Source organism: Salmo salar, chromosome 05 (assembly GCF_965601325.2).
Source record: "Salmo salar chromosome 05, fSalSal1, whole genome shotgun sequence".
NCBI lineage: Eukaryota > Metazoa > Chordata > Actinopteri > Salmoniformes > Salmonidae > Salmo > Salmo salar.
This window is the reverse complement of record NC_138295.1, coordinates 41999040-42022655: the sequence shown is the minus strand read 5'-3', so window position 1 is coordinate 42022655 and position 23616 is coordinate 41999040. Positions and strand designations below refer to the sequence as shown.

Here is a 23616-nt window from a genome sequence, read left to right as displayed (position 1 = left end):
CAAGGAAGCAACAAAAGGGTATTTCTATAGCTAAATGCTTACACAGCAAATCAATTCAAATGAAATGTTATTGGTCACATACACATATTTAGCCGATGTTATTGCGGTTGTTGCAAAAATGTTTGTGTTCCTAGCTCCAACAGTACAGTAACATCTAACAATTCACAACAATACACACAAATCTAAAGTAAAAGAATAGACTTAAGAAATATATAAATATTAGGATGACCAATGTCAGAGTAAAGCTATACCTACCGTTCCCCCTGCTTTCTGCGAAGAGTAACATCTCATCTGACACAAGCATATTTGGTATGATTCTATATTTCATTATTTTGATACAGTGGCTTGGGGAAGGGGATGTGGGGTCCCTTGGAGTGTCTATGTCAGCACTGAGCAGTTATTCTTGCTAAGGACTGATTAGACTGATTAAGGGCGGCAGGTAGCCCAGTAGTTAAGAGCGTTGGGCTAGTAACCGAAAGGTCGTTGATTCAAATCCCAGAGCTCACTAGGTGAAAAATCTGTCAATGTGCCCTTGAGCAAGGCACTTAAACCTAGTCGCTCTGGATAAGGGAGTCTGCTAAATGACTAACATGTATCTTAAGGAGCCACTGGCCAATTTTCTGCTCTTCTTGCCTGTGGTTCACATATCAGTGTGATATTCTTTAACTGGATGTCGCTCATTCCTCTGCAGCCTCAGCCTCTATACGGCTATGCTGCCCTTGTGTCAGGACGAGACACTGCGAGCATCACTGAGCATCACAGCCCTATACGGGCAACCCTGACTGCAGCTCTCCCCTATTGGTGAAACACAGAGAGCGAGGCAGCAGCGTCACCATCACGAGTGACGACACTACAATGCAGTGCTTAGCAAAGTGCTTGCGTGTGCTCACTACTGCGTGTGTAGCTGTGTGGTGTATAGTGGTGACGCACGGCTCTTCGCTACAGGAAAGGAAAACCCGCCTTCTGATCCCCTCCTCCAATCAGTTCTCATTCTCCGTGCTCAATTAGGTTGCCACCCTCACGGCATCGTTCTGTGTTTTGTAAGATTGTTATGTATGGCCCCAGTGGGACAGTTAACACACACACACACACACACTATATCCTGAGGGAGGATGCTGCATCGCAGAGGGTATGATGCTAATGCTGTGGACTTAATTCTGCAGTGAGGGACCAGTGCAGAGAGTTGAATTACAGGTTTATGTACATTATTAATAACCATAGGATAACCACTGTTGAAATCAAAGATATATGTCTACATATATGTTTAGCCATTGGAAATGATACCCACCCATTTTATTAACACTGAATTCCATATTTCTAAGTCAATTTCATATTGCCTAATCAACAAGTACAATCAGTTCATTGTAAATTCCACTAAAATGCCTAAGTATTCACATTCATTGCACAGGAATAGGCTGTCGTTGACATTGTCCACACCCTGTTCCATCCTGTGTACCCTGTGGATTCTGTAGCCTGATACAATTCCTTCCATATATAGGTCAGTGTACAGCACAGTGCAGTATACTGTAAAGCTATGCTAGGCTAATGTTAACCAGCTCTTGTAAATCGATATCGGGTACAGGGACTGAAAGTTCCTGTCTTGGTGCTGAGAAGAATAGTCACTTTGGTCCAGGACTGGGAACTCTCTAGTCTAGTTGACAACACAGGTATTTGACTGGGGGGCTGCTTCGGCTGCACTTCCTGTGTGAGAGATGGAACAACACAAGGTTAGAGTACTGGGTCCGTATTCACAAAGCGTCACAGACTAGAAGTGCTGATCTGAGATCAGGTCCTCCCTGTCCATATACTCGTATTCATTATGATCTAAAAGGGATCCTAGATCAGCACTCCTACTCTGAGAAGCTTTATGAACATGGGCCCTAATCTCACATTGATTAAATGTAATTAGCCCCAGAGCATAAGCTATACATTGTTTCAAATAGAGATAGTCTGCAATGTTTGGATTCCCCAAGAATAGCTGCTCTTAGTAGTTTCCTCCATGTCTGAAGAGGACGTTTGGAGCATCTCTTAATGATATGGTCGTTACTATAAATGAGGTTCTTCACCAACGTTATAAATTCCACTGTGTAATTAATATCAACAGTCTTATTCCCTGGTCTTTCCTGTGTCTGTCTGTGTGTCTCTTGGTGCTGTGTGTGTGTGTGTCCCCTGCTTGGCTGCGGTGGTGGCGACGGCTACCTCCTCTTTGGCCGTTTTGGCCTCCTCCAGAGCGGCCAGCTTGGCTTCGTGCACCTCCTTCAGAGCATTCCACTCCCTTCTGTTGTTCAGCGGGCGGTCCAGCATGGGAGTGATCTCCACGTGGAAACGAGAGAACTCCTAGAGGAGATGGGGAGGAGGTGGGAGGGGGTAGAAAAGGGGAAGAAGGGGAGGTGTGAGACAAGAGGGAGGTAGATGAGGAGGGAGGGAAAACTTTCAGTTGAAAATACTAGTTAGATCTATTTTGCTTGGTCTTCAGTGCCATCTAGTAGTTATTGATTCATAATAGAGACGCAGGGACTCACCTTGTACACAAAAGCACAGACAAAATCGATGAAACCACACTGCATCTTGGGAAGATCAGCTGATTTAGTCCTGTCCATCATTGGCTGTGGGGAAAGATATGAATCATGGGATTAGTAGTGCAAATGTACTGAAACAACAACTGGGCTCTACTTACTCCAGCTTAAGCAATCAAATAAACCTAAACTAAAGTTTCCCATTCTGACACAAATGCTATTACACTCCTAGGGAGCTGGCTGGGTAAAATGGTGTGAGTCAGGATATGGTCCAGTTGACTGGGCCGTGGTGACCGCTCTTTCTGACTCAGTGCACTACATAATAGGCAGTACATAACCACATGCCCAATGGGAATGCTCTCTCTCTCTCCCTCCCTCCATGCAGTTCTTACAATAGGCTGCTGCTCCAGCACAGTCCTCTCCAGGTCACCCTGCTCCCAGAACTCTGCAGCCACAGACAGCACCATCTGCAGGCCCACACAGGAATGGTCACACACAACACTGATTATGAAACTTACAGTATGATGATGTCCATAGCAACAAGAGTGCATTTGTTTGTGCACTCTTGCTAGTACGGAAATATTCTATTAAGATTTCATAGATACTGTAGTATGAAAGGCCTGCTTCTGATGCAATCCAGACCTCACGAGCAAAATGCCATCACAGAAAGGATATTCCACATTCCTCTCACATCCTCTGCTGAGCGCAACAGTATACAGTAGTTCTGCAGTTACTATGCTGCCATATGAGAATAGCAGCAGGACTTCATTCTTCAAACATCTGTGTTAATCCCCCATGTCCACCCGATACATATGTGTTTTGTTTTGCTGGATGTCTAGCCTGCATTTTCCATACTTGACGCGTAGGAAAGCTAAGGCTAGCTTTTTCAAACAGAAATTTGCATCCTGTAGCACTAATTCCAAAAAGTTTTGGGACACTGTAAAGTCCATGGAGAATAAGACCACCTCCTCCCAGCTGCCCACTGCACTGAGGATAGGAAACACTGTCACCACCGATAAATCTACGATAATCAATCATTTCAATAAGCATTTTTCTACGGCTGGCCATGCTTTCCACCTGGCTACCCCTACCCCGGCCAACATCTCAGCACCCCCTGCAGCAACTTGCCCAAATCTGGATCCCTACAAATCAGCTGGGCTAGATAATCTGGACCCTCTCTTTCTAAAACTATCCGCTGAAATTGTTGCAACCTCTATTACTAGCCTATTTAAACTCTCTTTCGTATAGTCTGAGATCCCCAAAGATTGGAAAGCTGCCGCGGTCATCCCCCTCTTCAAAGGGGGAGACATTCTAGACCCAAACTGTTACAGACCTATATCCATCCTGCCCTGACTTTGTAAAATCTTCTAAAGCCAAGTTAACAAACAGATCACCGACCATTTCGAATCCCACTGTACCTTCTCCACTATGCAATCTGGTTTTTGAGCTGGTCATGGGTGCATCTCAGCCACGCTCAAGGTCCTAAATGATATCATAACCGCCATTGATAAAAGACAGTACTGTGCAACCGTCTTCATCGACCTGGCCAAGGCTTTCGACTCTGTCAATCACCGCATTCTTATCGGCAGACTCAATTACGTTGGCTTCTCAAATGACTGCCTCGCCTGGTTCACCAACTACTTCTCAGGTAGAGTTCAGTGTGTAAAATCGGAGGGCCTGTGTCCGGACCTCTGGCAGTCTCTATGGGGTTCCACAGGGTTCAATTCTCGGGCCGACTCTTTTCTCTGTATATATCAATGATGTCGCTCTTGCTGCTGGTGATTCTCTGATCCACCTCTACGCAGACAAAGCCATTCTGTATACATCTGGCCCTTCTTTGGACACTGTGCTAACTAACCTCCAAACGAGCTTCAACGCCAAACAACAGTCCTTCCGTGGCCTCCAACTGCTTTTAAATGCTAGTAAAACTAAGTACATGCTCTTCAACCGATTGCTGCCCGCACATCCCCGCCCGACTAGCATCACTACTCTGGACGGTTCTGACTTAGAATATGTGGACAACTACAAATACCTAGGTGTCTGGTTAGACTGTAAACTCTCCTTCCAGACTCACATTATGCATCTCCAATCCAAAATTAAATCGAGAATCGGCTTCCTATTTCGCAACAAAGCCTCCTTCACTCATGCTGTCTAACATACCCTCGTAAAACTGACTATTCTTCCGATCCTTGACTTCGATGTTGTCATTTACAAAATAGCCCCCAACACTCTACTCAGCAAATTGGATGCAGTCTATCACAGTGCCATCCGTTTTGTCACCAAAGCCCCATATACTACCCACCACTGCGACCTGTATGCTCTCGTTGGCTGGCCCTCACTACATATTCGTCACCAAACCCACTGGCTCCAGGTTATCTATAAGTCTTTGCTAGGTAAAGCCCCGCCTTATCTCAGCTCACTGGTCACCATAGCAACACCCACCTGTAGCACGCGCTCCAGCAGGTATATTTCACTGGTCGCCCCCAAAGCTAACACTTACTTTGGCCGCCTTTCCTTACAGTTCTCTGCTGCTAATGACTGGAGCGAATTGCAAAAATCACTGAAGCTGGTGTCTTATATCTCCCTCTCTAACTTTAAGCATCAGCTGTCAGAGCAGCTTACCGATCACTGCAGCTGTACACAGCCCATCTGTAAATGGCACACCCAACTACCTCATCCCCATATTATTACTTACCCTCTTGCTCTTTTGCACCCCAGTATCTGTACTTGCAATCTGTACTTGCACATCATCATCTGCACATCTATCACTCCAGTGTTAATGCTAAATTGCTATTATTTCGCCTCTATGGCCTATTTATTGCCTTACCTCCCTACTCTTCTACATTTGCACACACTGTACATAGATTTTTCTATTGTGTTATTGACTGTACGTTTGTTTATGTGAACTCTGTGTTGTTTTTGTCGCACTGCTTTGCTTTATTTTGGCCAGGTCGCAGTTGTAAATGAGAACTTCTCAACTGGCCTATCTAGTTAAATAAAGGTGAAATAAAACAATTTAAAATATGCTTCACTTTTCAACTAGATAAAAGTTAGCTAGTTGGAGTCTGTGTGTGTACTTTCGTTTGTACCACCGCAAGGTAAAGCAACGCACGAGTGGAAAATATTGAACGCATGCAGTAGTACACAGAGCACAGCGCAGCGTTGGGGACTACTCCATTGACAATGAATGTCTGCTGCCGGAACGCAAAGAGTTTGATGCATTTGGTGGACATGAGGCATTACCTTGCTCTGGATCTCCCATGGTTTGGCGATAGCAGACAGATCACAGGCCGTCATTATCATAGCCCTGTGTATGTAGAGGACAGATAGAGTGTGAGTAGTATTACAGTTCGAAGGTCTGTAGGAAAAGCAGTTGTACAATTATTTTCTCCACACCTTAGTGAAAACATAATTGATGACGGATTGTGTTTTAAGTCCAATATGGTCTTGGACCTGTAGCCAAAGACATCCATAGTTTATCTTTGTCTTAGTTTTTGCCCTGTCTTAGTTTTGTCTTAGTTTCTGCCCTGTTTAGTCTTAGATTCTGCCCTGTTTTGTCCTAGTTTCTGCCCTGTTTTGTCTTAGTGTCTACCCTGTTTTGTTTGAAAAGTGAAATAATACAAAGACATCCATAGTTTCCTCCATAGGGCACAACTACCTTCATATGCCCAGGCCTACCACTCAGCTAGGAAATTCACCTACATGACTATCGCCTTGCGAGTAGTCTCCTGTGTTATGTACTTGGTCCAATCATCCCAGCTCTCGTAGGTCTTCGATTGGTCCACGATCTTTTGGAACACGGTTCTTTTCCTACAGACAGGAGAAAATCATCCTCAGTTACCATGACTCAGCATGCCTCCCAAATGGCACCCTATTCCCTGTATCTATTCCCTATATAGTGCACTACTTTTAACCATGGCTGATAGGGTTCTGGTCAACACAAGTGCACTATGTAGGGAATAGGGTGCCATTTGGGACGCACAGACAATCTCTATGCTCTCAGGTATGTAATGTATGCATTATGGGGCCATGCATTTAAAAAATATTTGAGAAATACAGCGGTACCCACTCACTTGAAGTAGAGAGCAAGGTCGGTGGCGATGATGGCGATGTCCATCAGATGTATGACCTGCTCATGCTGAGCACGACTTAGATTCGGAGAAATATTTAAGGCCTGAAACAGGTACCAAGATAAGTTTGAATGTGATAACATAAGTATTAACATGTACTGTTGAATCCGGGAATACCAACACATATGTATTATATATAAAATGTATGAATAAGGAATAACAAACAAAGCCCTAGGATAATTCACATATTCCAGTTCCTAGAGGGAAGTATGAAGCCGCTGCCTGCCACAGTTCATGGTCCGGTGATAATGTGAACACTGAAAGTTGCCTAATTATCTGATGGCTGGTGGGCAGATTCTCCCAGGCACATTCTGTGCCATCAGAACTGCATCATTCACAGTCTAGCTTCTCCAAGGGAGAAAACAACCCATCTCAGGTCAGAACCTAGAGAGGCTCAGGCTGCATCCCAAATAGAATCCTATTCATTATAGAGCGCACTCCTTTTGATAGGGCTCCGGTCAAAACTAGTGCACTATGTACAGATAGGGTGCCATTTGGGAGGCAACCCCACTCACAGGATCTCTCAGCAGGGTCTTCCCAGTCTCCAGATGGTGTCTCTCCAAGATGGAGGAGCCGTGGAGCTTGGCAGGAGGGTTTCCAGACCTGACAAACACAGGAGGAGAGAGAGGAAGATTGAGATCGATTGCAAAGATAGATTAGCCATTGGTAAGTAACGAGTCATTGCTTTCTCAGTTGCTGTCTCTACACTTTTCCAGGTATCACTGTAGGCAGCAGACCTGCGTTCAAATAGTATTTGTTTTCCTTCAAATACTTAAGCTACGCTTGATTGAACTTACTCTAGCTTACTCTGGTACTCTAGACAGGCTCAAATCAAACATTCAAAGTATTTGAACGACAACAAACACTATTTGAACACAGTCATTCCATTACTTCATCTGGTAGAGGTTGTTTGTGCCTCTGTGGTCGATATCGTGGCATAAGCTGGCTGTTACCATGTCCATGGTCTCTAGGTCTGTGTAGTAACGCTTCAGGTCACCTGTCTAATGCAATGATACAGAAAGTTAGGTTAGGTCACATGTCTAATGATACAAGAAATTAGGTTAGGGCCAGGATTCATGGAGCTTCCCCCAGGGGCAGTACGGGGCCACACCTGCGCCTCTTATTAATGTCCTTGCAGTGACACCCTCTCCACCCCCACGCCGCTCCCAGCCTGCTCCTATGGAGACGCCTGGCTCTGTAGGCCTCATTAGAACCAATGAAGCATGGACCCACCGAGCAACACAGCCACGCAGGGCTGCTGATAATGAGCCTGACGCTGCTTTCTGCTCCTCCTTCCTCTGCGGGTTATGAATATCTGAGGAGTTTACTGTGATTATACATTATAGGAGCACTGCAGCGAGAGGAAGGGTCACGCTTGGATGACTCGCTACATTACATGGAAGGAGGGTATTGGTGTCAGGAGGTTCACAACGCAGTAAAGATAGACTCTTACACCTGGCCACCACAGCTTGAAGATGTATTACATGTATCAACTGTCATGGTATCATCATTCATGGTATACGTGTGCGGTAATGTAGGTTATGTTTTTATCCCTGAGGGTTTGTGTAATGTAAGGCTTAATACGTCCCAAAGGGCACCCTTTTCCCTATCGAGTGCACTACAAGTACTACAAGTACCTGGGGAATTGGGTGCCATTTGGGACTCCTCTTTTTGTAATAGAATGCTGGTTAGCTGTAGATGAGAGGAGGTACTCACCATGAGCAGAGTGAACATGGTCTGGCCCACGTTGAAGCCGCGACTCCAGTTGTGGTAGGCGATCTGCCTGTAGCCCTTACTCAGGGAGTAACAGAACCTGGCGAGGGTCTGAGAGGAATATGCATAGGGATAGTTATGGGTCAGCTAGTCATAGCAGAAACACATGTCATAAAGCCAATGTAACCAGGGTAGCTAACATCTTCTACATTGGGATCATATCAAATCATTACCCATAACCAGCAAAACTGTCATGATTTAGTTATTAAATGTTAATCATGCAATTGTTACGACTGAATTGTATAGCGTTGCTTTATTACACATTATTGAGCAGAGCTATGCATCTATAATGGAAAAACATGACTTGGTAAAAGTAGGAAGAAGAGACTCTTGCCAAGATGCTTCTTCATCAGAGATGTCTCACCTCGCGGGGGACGTGGAACTTGTCCACCACACCCAACTCGTAGTACATCTTAATGCCTAACTTGACCAGGTCTAAATGACTGGCTCAAAGTCACAGAAGTGAAACTGAAAGATCTCCGACTTGGTAGAGGGCTGGCTCCTTTCCATACCTCTCCCTGGTATTCTAAAAGAAAATAACACCATAAGTGTTCACCTAGGATGACATTACGCTATATCAATCCATTTCTGCATTCCCTGAAAACCTTGGTTCTTTTTCTGTACAAATCTCTCTGTCTAAATCTCACAGATGGTAACTAACATTCCACCATTGATTGATAACCCCGTATCTAGTATGGCAGGCTATTTACCATGTTATAAATTTGTTTTTCACCACCTGTGTGTGTGAATAACTTGACTTTACCCACCAAGACATTCTGGGTCTCATCCGTCCTGCACTTGATGTGGTACAGCACCATGTCCTGGAAGATGTCCTTCCTGTTCTCCGGCTTGTTCCACTTGTCATAGGTGTCTGTGTTGAGCACAGACCAGCCAAGGAACTGGGTAAGAGACTGCAATGACCAACAATAGAGTTAGACTATTGTATTTCAGACCTTGGTTCACAAAATCAGTATACACAGGCACTATCAAACGGGATTTGAGAGGGGGATGTGCTACAATAACGATTGGGAAGCTATATTTTAAAATAGATTACTGTAACTTACAATGTTATTGATAAATATTTCAAAGGCTCCATAAAGTTATATTATGCATTAACTGGCACTATGTCACGCCCTGACCGTAGAGAGCCTTGTTATTTTCTCGATTTGGTTAGGTCAGGGTGTGATTTGGGTGGGCATTCTACCTTATGTATTTCTATGTTGGCCTGATATGGTTCCCAATCAGAGGCAGCTGTCTTTCGTTGTCTCTGATTGGGGATCATATTTAGGCGGCCTTTTCCCACTGCGTTTTTGTGGGATCTTGTTTTTGTTAGCTACTGTCAAGCCTGCAGAACTTTACATTTGTTTTGTATTTTTTCTTTGTTTTGTTCGGTGTTCATCTATTAAAAGTATGATGTACGCTTACATCGCTGCACCTTGGTCTCATTCAAACAACGGACGTGACACACTATCCCTAATGTAAGAGTGGATGAGAATAGAGGAGAGTAGAGGAGGAGGCTTGACTCTAACCAATAAATAATGCAGATACTGTCAATGGCCTGTATTTATTTATACAGCGGTGACTCAGTATCTTCGCTCTACTTCCCCCTCAGTAACACTTGAGAGTAGCATACCTCCATTAGTTTCATCCTGCTCCCCGAAGGGTTTCCCGTCTTTCCTGTTGTAGAAGGTGGCCACTGCAACTATTTCCCCCTTCTTATTCACAATGGGGTGGGACAGCACGTTCTTAATGGTCAAGCCTGATGTATCTACAGGCCCTTTCTGAACAGGACAAGGAAACAGGAACCATCTGGCGTCAATGGCTTTGCATTGGGTTCACAGCAGTACAAAAACAATATTTGATGACTTGAACCTGACATCCTTGACGTTGAATGTGTTAGTCCTCAGCGATGCATGACTTGTAACTAGAATTTAAAATACTTTGTATGGATAAGTCATTGCCAAGTGTTGGAAATAGCAGTATCAATCTATCTACTACAATGATACTCCACTTGGCCACAGGACTATAGCCCCTTCAGTAGCAGAGATAATATTTGTTTTAATTGATTAAACTCAGACTCTCTAAGATCTGATGTCAACCCTGTTTGATACAGGTGTCAGCATGCTACTGCTTTATTGATACATACGTTTTGGTCTTGCCCTTCACTACATAAGTATCTGTCTGCCATCTTTAATACTATATCTAAAGTATTACAGGTATCTTTTGCTCCTACTGCCATAACATCATTATTTGTTGGCAAGAAGGTTGATTTTACTTCGGGGGAAATCACCCTCCTCATTTTGTGTGGATTAAAAATGTCTTACACTTTAGTAAATTGGAGAAGATATACCCTACGGGGTTCTTCTGACAAATTCTACCGAAGGTGGCAGCCTTTCTTTAACTATGTAGAGACAATGCAATTTCCCTCTACTCCACAGCAAACTGCCGAGCCTAGTTTTGTATTTAATTTATTTACCTTTGTTAGGGTTTAATATTAGACCGACTTATTATTATAATTGTTCTATTCATTTTGAAGACCGTGTTTTTTGAGACTTTGTTGTTGTTTATTATATGTTTTGTTATGAAAGTGTTACTTAAGTATTTCATATTTTTGTATGGGCATATACATTCCTACATCCTTCAAAAAGTATTTTTTTTCATGGTATATTTGAATGTATAAAATCACATGTGCAATATTCTGTATTTCATTCATTGTTTACACTGTAACTGTGAAAAAATACCAATACAAATAGTTACAAAACAACAACAACAATTATTTGTGCATTTGACAGCACTGAGCTAATCAGACAGAGATCTGCTCTTACTTGGAAGCTGAAGAAGTAATCTTGGGCTGCGTTCATTATGTTACAGATCTGGAGGGGAGAAGAAGAAATATGGAAGAGAGGAGAGGATGATCATGGTCACTCAGATGAAAAGCACTGCACGATTAATTACAATGTCCACAAAATTGCAATTATCCATCATTTCAGTGCAAGAGTACATTTCATTTCCAGGCTGTGTGCGTTTGACAGCTGCGTAATTAACTATAATGACTTTCTGGTTGTCTGGTGCCCATGGATACCATGTACAGGGAAGAGAAGACATGGGCTGCATCCCGGGAATGGCACACTACCATCCCTATGCACCCTGGTCATAAGTAGTGCACTACATATTGAACAGGGTGCCATTTTGGATGCATTCATTCTTCAGTAAGTAAGGGAAGGCTTCTCAGCTCACCAGTCCCTCCTTAGCAACGTAGGTAGGGCAGGCCACTGGCAAGAGCCCAGTGGTCCAGAGCAGGGTTCCTGACAAGAACCTGGGAGATGGAGATAATAATATGATACTATTACTTCAAAGTTCGAAGGAAAGAAGTTTATAGATGTGTAATTTCAAAAAGTACCAAATCAAATGCAGTAATACATGCACCCAAATGTAATTGTGGGTGTAAAAGCTGCACATAAATATTAAAAGATAATGTACTGGTATATAATTCTATTTTCTACGTCAATGAGGAAATTACTCACTAACTTTGATCTCCTCTTTTCCATGTAAAATGTAGTCAATCACATTGTAGAAGTTTACTTCCTGGAGATAAACGAGTTGCATGTAATTAGAATCAGATTGTATGAGTTGATGTATGAATACATAACTGGAGACAGCAGTGTATGGACTCAGATCTGTACAGGTAATTTGTCTACTGTACTGTTTAGTCACTAGTCACTTACTCTGCCATCAGGAGTCTTGGGTCCATCGTATTGAGGCACCTCTCCCATTTAATCACGCTTCAATACAAGGGGAACATATTAACCCACATTAAGTCAACATGTTGAAGTAAACATAAAAGGTCAAATTAACATGACAAGATAATGGTGAGTGGTTACTGAACACTGGCATGCTGTTGCTTTTAGTAGGTTGAATTTCCTGTCCAACCTCACCTTAGTTTTGGTCATGTCCAAGAGGCCAACAGAGTAGCGTTCACAGTTGAGGAAATTCCTGATGGTATAGCGGGCCTTGTGGAACTGTCTCTCAATATCTGTGATCTCCTCAAACACTTTACTGGCAGACCAGAGCAGGACCTATAAGGATGGGAGGAGGTGTAGTTATGGAGTCAAGCAGGAAAAGCATATCATTTAGTAATAATGAAATATAAGCAGCTCTCATCATCAATTTAATCTGGAGAGGTCTTACCTGTCCCCTTCTGGTCTCACAATTGTGATGGTAGCTCAAATGGAACACTCTTAGGATCAAGTTCACATAGTTGAGATACTTCAACAGAGTCTGTAAAGTGCAAAAACATCTAAATTCAGTCTTACTTTAGCAGTGATGTATTTCTGAGCTTAATCTGTAAACATAAGGAGGCTGAAGGGCAGCGGCAGACTGGCTGGTCCATTTTTCGCCCAGTGGGTTTTTTGCACAAAATTATAATTATTTGGCTAATAATGTGGGATGCAAGGGGGAAAAAAAGTCCAATGTGGGGGCCTCATGAAAGAAAATGGGCTGGTGTGGGGGCCTCAAGGAAAATAATGGGCTGGTGTGTTAGAAATACCAGGGACGATTTTTGGTCCCAGTCCGCAGCTGCTGAGGGGAGTGGGTAGGGTTAGAGAGGTTACCTCTTCATCCTGCTGAGTGAAGTGGGGAGCTCCAATCTTGTTCACAGCCATCATAACAGCCACCATATCCTTGCCGCTCATGATGGGGGTAGCCAGGACACTTTTGGTCTGGTATTCTTGGATCTGGTCCACAAAATCACTGTAGTGGCTGCTCTGAGGGGTAATCCAGAGAAAAGTTTTTAGAACTAATAAACAAGCATCTGTCAATGTGCTGCATCTTGTTACATTTAATTTTTACTTTTGATCATAAATCCATTGTTGAGATCATTTAACTTGCATGTCACAGTGAATCCCTAGAGCCAAAGTAAAATAAAAAGTGAAATTATTATATGATTATGTAAAAACTAACTTTGATAACACTACTAACACATTGTTAAAAACATAATATGCTTTTGTGGAGACTCATATTAATCCAAGAATAAATGAATTCACTGTCATATCATCTAACGATGAGAATGGTTTGTTCTCTCAGTGTCATTGTGAGCTATTCTTGACTGGAGAATATGTATCATGATTAAAAACATCTGGATTAAAGGAAAGGACATTACAGGTGACATTGAATAGAATGAAGGTGAGATCTCTTGAAATTACGCTAACTTGGGAAAAATGGCTTTTGGGCTATGACCTTTAGAAATAATCCAGCATCGCTCTAATTCAGATGAGATTAAAGGGCTTTATCCCCTGCAGGCCCAGTAACACCCAGCAGTCATGCTTCCCTGCACAACCGATTGGTGAGGGAGGGGACTGCCTTGCCGTGGCAATCCCCCACCACACTTACATATATAGGTAATGGTGGCTCTGCCTTTCACTAGGGAAAAGGAAGACACAGATCTCGAACCATCCTCTCCCTAATTACCATAAATAATTATTCCAACTATACCAGAGTGAACTGAGCAGTCTCTCTCAGTGGTTGGACACTCTGTAATCCTTGATATCAGTTGAGTAATCATATGTCTCTATTTCACAAACAATGCTACCGTTGAGAAGGTCTATGACAGGAAAACATGTCTAATCACGATGATACTTTGACTGTATTACTTTGTTATTATTTGATAAAGGATATATTATCTGTGAGTGTTTGTGCTCTATTTGGTCAAATGAATAACAAGGTTCTAGATGTGGATATTAAGAATGTATCTGTAATCAAAGGCAGTGCATGGTTAAATATGAAAACAGCATAATCTTATTAGTTTTAGGTCACATAATTCATTTTAATACAGGTATGGACAATGATGGCAATCCACTGAGGATAAGTAGTAACGTGACAAACATGTAAAGTATGAAAATAAGATTGCCAGTCATTTTCAAATGTTAAATGTATTGGCTCCAATAAAATGGACCTGGCTTTGAGGGAATTAGTATTACAAATATGATGGCCTTATGCTCCCATCTAGAGGCAGTAGGCAAGTAGGCCTCTGAATCTGTCAGTACTAATGCTCTCATATATATAGTGGAATGGAATACTTCATGTTTACTAAATTTCATAGAAATAAACATGTCCAATTGTATAAGATAACACAAACTGGGAGGTCAACTGTAAAGTGGTTCTTACCTGTATTGGGAATGTGAATTTTTTAATTGCAAGGTTTCTCCACAATTGATCTATCGCTTTATATGTTTACCTGTGAGACATCTGGAATGTTAACAGTCTTCTTGGTGGTGGCCACGTGGCCCACGATGCCAATGTCCATGGGAAAGACTATCTCACTATCCGGCTGGACCAGGCACTCCTCCAGGGTGGCGTCCTTGTGCACGTTGAAGAGTCTCGTGGCCAGCTCGGCCGTGCCATTACGCATCCGGTATATGAACAGGCTCATCTTCTCTGATCGAATCATGAAGCTGAGATGTTTCATGAAATTGAAGATGGCCTTCTCCATCTGGAGGTTGTCCTGCAGGTCTCTGACCATGTCAAATATGATCTCACTCTCTTCCACCCTGTTCAGCTCATGGAAGCTGCTGATATTCACCTGGGAAGTCATGTTGTCTTGAAAAAGGTTAGAGATGACCTTCGGGCAGAACTTGGCGTCATAGTATTGCTTGGCGAAGTCAGGGTTGCTGTCGAGAAACTTCTCCGCCACATCTTTGTCCACGGCTGCCATTTTTCAGTTGCTGTGTGTGGTGTGTGTATCCTACAGCTCCTCAGAGAGTACCTAAACTGTCTGCAGGTAGTTGAGAAGAATAGCGATTAGCAGGATGGTTTTAAATGGTCATGTGTGTTGATAAGCCTGCATCCAATTACACATTGAGATTATAATATGTTATGTTCACATGTTGCCAGACGTATAGGCCTACCTGGAATTTGTCTCCTCAATGAATAACCTTTTGTAGGCCTACAGTACTTGTGGGTGTACAGAACGTCCTACGGTAAATATCTTAAAGTGTCGTGAAAATAATTCGTAGCCTACTGTGCTTTCCATTAACTATTTTACTCACAGACTGAGTAGAAAAATTATCATGGCACTAAAAGCAATAAACAGAGGAGTGGTAGAATGATTTTAACTGGTTTAGTGTATCACCCTCCTGCAGCTGAGTTAATAAATAATGTTATTAAATGTTGAAATGAGATGGAGTGTGACTTACCAAGCTCTTAAGTTCAAATATTTCCCAGAGTGTGAGTTTACAGCCTGTGTGACATGCTTGCCTAATGAAAACCTTACACTAAGCCTTGAGTTTTGGCAATGACAAATATGACAATATTTGAATCAAATACTCCTGACCTATATTTTCTGCCAGCCTGCAGGCTGCATGTCATGTGCTGTAGTGCAGGGGTTTTCAAACTGGAGTCTGTGGCCCTCCAAGTGTCAGCGGATGTAGTGCAGGCGGTTATGTGAAAATAATTTTTTGGATGAATATCACTAGCTGGAAAGAGATTACCATTGTGGATACCATTGTTATGTCTCTGCGTCCAGTATGAAGGAAGTATTAGTGCAATGACTGGAAGTCTACAGGAACAATTAGCATTCTAGCTGTTCCTGTTCAGCCGACTCTGGGGAAGTAGATAAAGGGCTTCATTGCCAAAACTATCTCTTTAATATGAAGAAAATTACAGTAATTGGACATAATTACAGAGTTTTTTTCTGTATAAAAAATTAGGCAGGGCATCTACAGTAAGTGGTCATTTTCGGTATGGAAAAACAGTAGTTTCAGTGAGTGTCAACTTAAATGACCAAAACCAGATAGAAAGCATGCAGAAAATACATTGATCAAATCAAATAAAAGCTAGACAGTCAGGGAGAATCAAAGTTCCAAAAAACGGGTATTCATGGCACATGCCCATTGATGTTCTTATAATTTTTGAGCTGAGGAACACAGCATTAGCCATGGCAAAATGCGTAGAATTGCAGAACATTTGCTTGTCTGACAGCTCTATACCAAACTGTGTAGAATTGCTGGAAATGTGCTTAAAAATGGCAACATTTTCTCACAGCTTCATGGAAGAATTTCGCTGGTTTGCCTGGGTGGGGGTCCCTGGGCAAGAAAAGTTTGAAAACCCCTGCTGTAGTGTATAGCCTTTGATCTATGTTTGTCCATGTATCTGCACCCAGATTTGACTACCCTATCAGGGGGAGTTGGAAATAGAAGCCAATGCATCCATGGGTTGGGTTTAGGGCAGGTGTCCCCAATTACATTCAGCTGCGGGCCGATTTTTTTGTTGGGCGGATGGCAAGGGGTCCGGAACATAGTTATAAATTATTTGTACACTGCAAATTGACCACAATAACCTCAAACAGATATCAAATTTGGCAAAAATAGAATAATTTCAAACCTTGATTACACTGGGATGACCATTTTGGAGGGACAAATATAATCGGTCTGCCTATTGGGGGTCCCTGGTTTAGGATGTCTAGCATGTCAAAGTTACACAGCATGCCATTTGGGGGCAGTAAAGCGAATGCGTCTGCAGCACTGTATAGTTTCTCAATCAGACATTAAATTGTCATAACACTGACATACTACATTCATGTTGTGATGTTCTTAAGGACGATTCTTCAGAGAGTTTTTCTCCCTTGAAAGATGTAGAGTAAGAATAAAATGCAAACCCTTTTCTGATCGAATGTGTGTGTCACGTGATGGGGCGTTTGCGTTTGGCTTCATATGTCATGACGTACGCCACACAAGCTGAGGGCTACACTGAATATGTCATGACGTACGCCACACAAGTCGAGTGCTACGCTGAATCCCTGCAGAACGATACATAAAGTATCCAATGATTTTGTTACTAATAACCTTATAAACGAAGAGTTGTAACAGGCTCAGGTGAGTAACGTATTAAAATGTGCATGTAGTCTAAACTGCTGTCAACAAAGTACAGGAGGTAACCTGGTGGTGCACACGTTGGCAATGTTTACAATGGTCCCCATTCATAACATCATGTAATCTGTATTTACCGTTATAAAAGTTATCAACAAATATTTTAAGCTATTATATAGATATTGATAGCCTAACAACTTTATTACGAAGACTTTATTGAATGTGTTCTTAAAACGAGGTTAAAGTCGTTTATGGCAACCATTATGCAGTGGTTGCCAAACTTTTTAGTCCCGTACCCCTTCAAACATTCAACCTCCAGCTGCGTATCCCCTCTATCACCAGGGTCAGCGCACTCGCAAATGTATCCCCCCCCCCCCCCCCCCACTTCATTGTAAGCCTGCCCCACACACACACTATACGATGCATTTATTAAACATAAGAATGAGTGTGAGTTTTGGCCCTACCCGGCTCGTGGGAAGTGACAAAGAGTTCTTATAGGACCAGAGCTCATATAATATAATAATAATCAAGAATTTTGCTTTTTATTTAGCCATCTTACATATAAAACTCATCACAGGTAAATAGAAGGGTGTGCTTGAAAGGATGCATGTAACTCTGAAATGTTGGGTTGTATTAGAGAGAGTCTCAGTCTTAAATAATTTTCCACACACAGTCTGTGCCTGTATTTAGTTTTCATGCACGTGAGGGCCGCGAATCCACTCTCACATAGGTACGTGGTTGCAAAGGGCATCAGTGTCTTAACAGTGTGATTTGCTAAGGAAGGATACTCTGAGCGCAGCCCAATCCATAAGTCTGGCAGTGGCTTCTGATTAAATACAATTTTCACCGAACCGCTTGTTGCAATTTTGATGAGTCTCTCTTGTTCAGATATCAGTAAGTGGACTGGAGGCAGGGCATGAAAGGGACTGATGCGTCGTGAAACAGTGTTTTATAAAGCAATTGTCTGTATAGTTTTTTGGGGCCTTTTCCCCCAGCATTGTCCCAGTCATATCCGTGGCAGCAGGAAGAATTAAGTCCTCCACAATAGTATGGGGCTTGCCTGTCCTAGTCACTCGATAGCTCACCATATAAGACTATTCTAGTCCCTTCTTATTAATGGTGTCTTGTTTTGTACGCTTTGTACAAAATAATAAAACGCAGAACTACAGGATGTTTCTTAACATAACTCTTTATTAACTAGCTACAACTGCATGTTCGCCTATCTCCAACCATGATCAACTGGCCATGACCTAACCGTCTGGGTGGTCTTAACCAATCACCGCACAGTATGATACGGCGGTAAAATGCATCCAATTATAATTCAGTATGTATTCACATATGAATATTACAAATGGTATTGGTTGCTTTTATACGTGTCTTACTACTCGAAAGTCATCTTAACTCTCGCTCAAGAAACTCCCGTGGCTTATTTTTCAAATTGGCATGTTTTGTTTCTAAATGTCTGTGCAAGAGTGACGGTTTTGAGTTGTGAGATAGTACTTTTGCACATATAACACACTGTGGCTGAGGAAAGGCACTACTCCCAATACAAGTGAACCCCAAATCAATGTAACATTAGTTCTCATCACATTTGCGCCTCTTCGATGGTCTAATGTCCCTGTCTGTTGTTCGGTGGTTTCCCGGGTAAGGGGGCAGTAGCTCCTCGCCTGCATCAGATTCACATCTGTCAGTGTCCATGCTAGCTGGGCTAACAACAAATGTAGAATTACTGATGCTAGCATCTGATGTGCTTGTGGAAGCATAAGAAATTGTGTCGTCGACAGGTGCAGGTGTAGTACTGCCACTAAAGCTGGTATGTGTCTCTATGGACGCGGGCCTTACTTTTTAAAAACTATTTCATCGATTTTCGAGCAAACGGAATGAGCAGCAGCTACATACGGACTGTTAGTGGAATTCCAGCGAGTAACGGTTAATGTGATTGGATGCTAATTATTTGACTAGGCTACCTGTATTTTACATTGTTGTTATTTCACTGAACACTAGATGGTTTAGTTTTATTTTTGGCAGTGAAATGAGGCTACTCAGGCGAGAGAGAAACTCAACCAAATGTATAGCAACGTTAGAAAATATAAATGGACTGTTTGAAAATGTGAATAATTATTTTATATATATATATATATTTTATATTATCATTTTTGTTATATAAAGTATATCCAAGTAGATGGCATGTCAATGTGACATGCACTTTTTGCATAGCTGTGTGGTTACTTAGGCAATACCACGTATTCCTCTCTCCTAGTCAGTTTCTTGCATGACCAGTTCATACTACTATTAACACAGCCATAGAGATTATTGCTCTAAATCCCTGTTAGGGTTTAATATTTTTTATATTTTCCCGTTAGTTTACAAATGTTCCATCCCGAGAATAAATAACTTTTCTCCCTGGTAACCGCATTAAAATATGTTTGGATTTGATTGGAGCTTTGATCTACATGACAATTCTACCTAAACCCGATGAGCCCTACATTAAAGACATTTTATGAGCCCAAGACCAAAAAAAGGCCAAATGATTGTTCCTTTATCCAATACATAGCCTATGATATGTCTACCAGACATATCAAAACAGAAATATATAAAAAGGCCAAAGATGTAGCTATATATGCTCTCTTGGTTAAATAAATTAAACAAGCTCCAGTAGGCTAATCATTTTGATTTTGGACTGTATAACTTTACTGTATTGTATTATATGGAATTTAAATACGCACATCATTCAAACCATGAAGCTGGGAGAGAACATGCACTGCTGGTGTAGGACTTGCGGATTCATGCCCATAGGGGGCATAGGGACACATCCCCCTCAGATTTGTCCTGTTTAAAATAAAGATAACTTTTTTTATGTTTCTCTGTAATACTGCTAGCCACATAGCAATTTTATGAAGTTTGCTTTAGCTAGCCGATAGGTTTCCTTATCTCCCAACCTCATCACTAGCTACCAAGAAGCCATTTCATTCTATCAATCAAGTTAGTTATACAAGCTAGCTACTCTCTTATGTGGCAAGGTTGGTAGACTTTTTAGAAAAGCAAGCAATAACTAAATGTACTGAATAAGACCCATTCATTTCAATCTTTTACCCTGATTTTAGCAGAGAAGCATCCCTCCCCTCATATGAAGCATATGTGACCCTAGTTTCAAGCAGCTAGGCGGATGTCGCACGTCACTACTTCAGGAGAGACATTTGAACATAACGTACCAATCAAAAGTTTGGACACACCTACGTTCATTACTATTTTCTACATTGTAGAATAGTGAAGACATCAAAACTATGAAATAACACATATGGAATCATGTAGTAACCAAAGAAGTGTTAAATAAATCCAAATATATTTGAGATTCTTCAAAGTAGCCACCCTTTGCCTTGATGACCACTTTGCACACTGTTGGCATTCTCTCAACCAGCTTCATAAGGTAGTTACCTGGAATGCATTTTAATTCATTTCTTTCCTTTTTAATGCGCTTGAGCCAATCAGTTGTGTTGTGACAATGTAGGGGTGGTATACAGAAGATAGCCCTATTTGGTAAAAGACCAAGTCCGTATTATGGCAAGAACAGCTCAAATAAGCAAAGAGAAACGACAGTCCATCATTACTTTAAGACATGGAGGTCAGTCAATCCGGAACATTTCAATAACTTTGAACGTTTCTTCAAGTGCAGTCGCAAAAACCATCAAGAACTATGATGAATCTGGCTCTCATGTGGACCGCCACAGGAAAGGAAGACCCAGAGTTAACCTCTGCTGCAAAGGACAAGTTCATTAGAGTTAACTGCACCTCAGATTGCAGCCCAAATAAATGCTTCACAGAGTTCAAGCAACAGACATTGTGATGACCCTCCCACTCTGTCTGCCGTATTCTCTCTCTTTGTTCTTGTTTCCTTATTAGGATGCCGGTGGGCGGAGTTGGGAGGGTCGTCAGCTAGATGGGAAACACCTGGGCCCGGGTGTGTCCTGGGATAAAGAGACCTCTTCCACAGTCATTGGGAAGACTCTCTCCACGCAGACACCGTTGTTGATTTTGGTTGTAGTATTTTTGTGGCTTTTTGGTTATTTGCTTTTGCACCCTTCAACACCCTGCACTATTACATTCAGGCATGCAAAACACTCACTTACATTACTGATTACACACACCATTGTTAATTGTATTTAGTTTACTTTATTTAATAAATATATATTTTTGATACTTCCTTGTCTCCACGTTCTCTCCCTTTTGTTGCGAACTCTGAGCCGGTTCGTAACAACATCTCAACAACAACTGTACAGAGGAGACTGTGTGAATCAGGCCTTCATGGTCGAATTGCTGCAAAGAAACCATTACTAAAGGACACCAGTAAGAAGACGAGACTTGCTTGGGCCAAAAAACATGAGCAATGGACATTAGACCGGTGGAAATCTGTCCTTTGGTTTAATGAGTCCAAATTTTTGATTTCTGGTTCCAACATCTGTGTCTTTGTGAGAGACATTGTAGGTGAACGGATGATCTCCGCATGTGTGGTTCCCAATGTGAAGCATGGAAGAGGAGATGTGATGGTGTGTGGGTGCTTTGCTGTTGACACTGTCTCTGATTTATTTAGAATTCAAGGCACACTTAACCAGCATGGCTACCACAGCATTCTGCAGCTATATGCCAACCCATCTGGTTTGCGCTTAGTGGGACTATAATTACTTTTCAACAGGACAATGACCTAACACACCTCCAGGCAGTGTAAGGGCTATTTGACCAAGAAGGAGAGTGATAGAGTGCTGCATCATATGACCTGGCCTCCACTATCACCCGAATTCAATCCAATTGAGATGGCTTGGGATGAGTTGGACTGCAGAGTGAAGGAAAAGCAGCCAACAAGTGCTCAGCATATATGGGAACTCCAAGGCTGTTGGAAAAGCATTCCAGGTGAAGCTGGTTGAGAGAATGCCAAGAGTGTGCAAAGCTGTCATCAAGTCAAAGGGTGGCTACTTTGAAGAATCTAAAATATATGTTGATTTGTTTAACACTTTCTTTGGTTACCGTAAATTCCGGACTATAAGCTGCAACTTTTTTCCCATGCTTTGAACCTCGCGGCTTAAACAATGACGCGGCTAATATATGGATTTTTCCCGCTTTCAATTTTTTTCTAAAAAAAACCTAATTCTGTGACATGCTCAGTTTTTTGGTGGCATGAAGCTTTCATTAGACCAATGAAATTGCCGAACGGGTTAAGGTCAAACAACTTTTTTGTTTACTGTTTAGATTAAATTGAGCGCTGTCAAACTTCCCATCATTCTGATTACGGTAGTCATTTTGTCGCCCTCATCATGGCAAAGACACGGCGAAATGCATATGATGCAGCTTTCAAGTTGAAGGCGATTGATCTGGCTGTTGGAAAAGGAAATAGAGCTGTTGCACGGGAGCTTGGTCTTAATGAGTCGATAAGACGTTGGAAACAGCAGCGTGAGGAATTGACTCTGTGCAAAAAGACAACTAAAGCTTACCGCTAATTTTAAAATTTTTGTTACAAGCCGTGTTTCGTTTAAGCCTATTTATTTTTGTTACAAGCCGTGTTTCGTTAAAGCCTATTTATTTTTGTTACAAGCCGTGTTTCGTTAAAGCCTGTGTAAAGTTCATTTGTTTCAATGTACCGGTAGGCACCTGCTGCTTATAGACATGTGCGGCTTATTTATGTTGAAAATAATATATATTTTTTAATTTAGTGGGTGCGGCTTATTCAGGTGCGCTTAATAGTCTGGAAATTACGGTACTACATATTTCCATATGTGTTTCCTAGTTTTGATGTCTTTACTATTATTCTACAATGTAGAAAATAGTAAAATTAAGAAACAGCCTTGAATGAGTAGGTGTGTCCAAACTTTGGACTTGGACTGGTATGTATGTATGTATGTATGTATGTATGTATGTATGTATGTATGTATGTATGTATGTATGTATGTATGTATGTATGTATGTATGTATGTATGTATGTATGTATGTATGTATGTATGTACAGTTGAAGTCGGAAGTTTACATACACTTAGGTTGGAGTCATTAAAACTTGTTTTTCAACCACTCCACACATTTCTTGTTAACAAAATATAGTTTTGGCAAGTCAGTTAGGACATCTACTTTGTGCATGACACAAGTCATTTTTCCAACAACTGTTTACAGACAGATTATTTCACTTATAATTCACTGTATCACAATTCCAGTGGGTCAGAAGTTAACATACACTAAATTGACTGTGCCTTTTAAACAGCTTGGAACATTCCAGAAAATGGTGTCATGGCTTTAGAAGCTTCCGATAGGCTAATTGGCATCATTTGAGTCAATTGGAAGTGTACCTATGGATGT

The 23616-nt window shown here is 41.7% G+C and overlaps 1 pseudogene across 1 annotated transcript; it reads right to left on the bottom strand.

The window, feature by feature from the left end:
* Positions 1-1178: 1178 nt before the first annotated feature.
* Positions 1179-15156, bottom strand: LOC106604908 (rod cGMP-specific 3',5'-cyclic phosphodiesterase subunit alpha-like; annotated as a pseudogene). The gene is made up of 21 exons (XR_014392323.1): positions 14652-15156; positions 13030-13182; positions 12608-12697; positions 12355-12495; positions 12145-12201; positions 11940-12004; positions 11657-11724; positions 11245-11292; positions 10036-10200; positions 9187-9330; positions 8784-8945; positions 8363-8470; positions 7538-7647; positions 7162-7249; positions 6590-6690; positions 6219-6326; positions 5760-5823; positions 2909-2983; positions 2523-2606; positions 2200-2337; positions 1179-1701 (listed from the first exon to the last, which is right to left on the bottom strand). The product of XR_014392323.1 is annotated as a rod cGMP-specific 3',5'-cyclic phosphodiesterase subunit alpha-like (transcript).
* Between the last annotated feature and the right edge of the window lie 8460 nt (positions 15157-23616).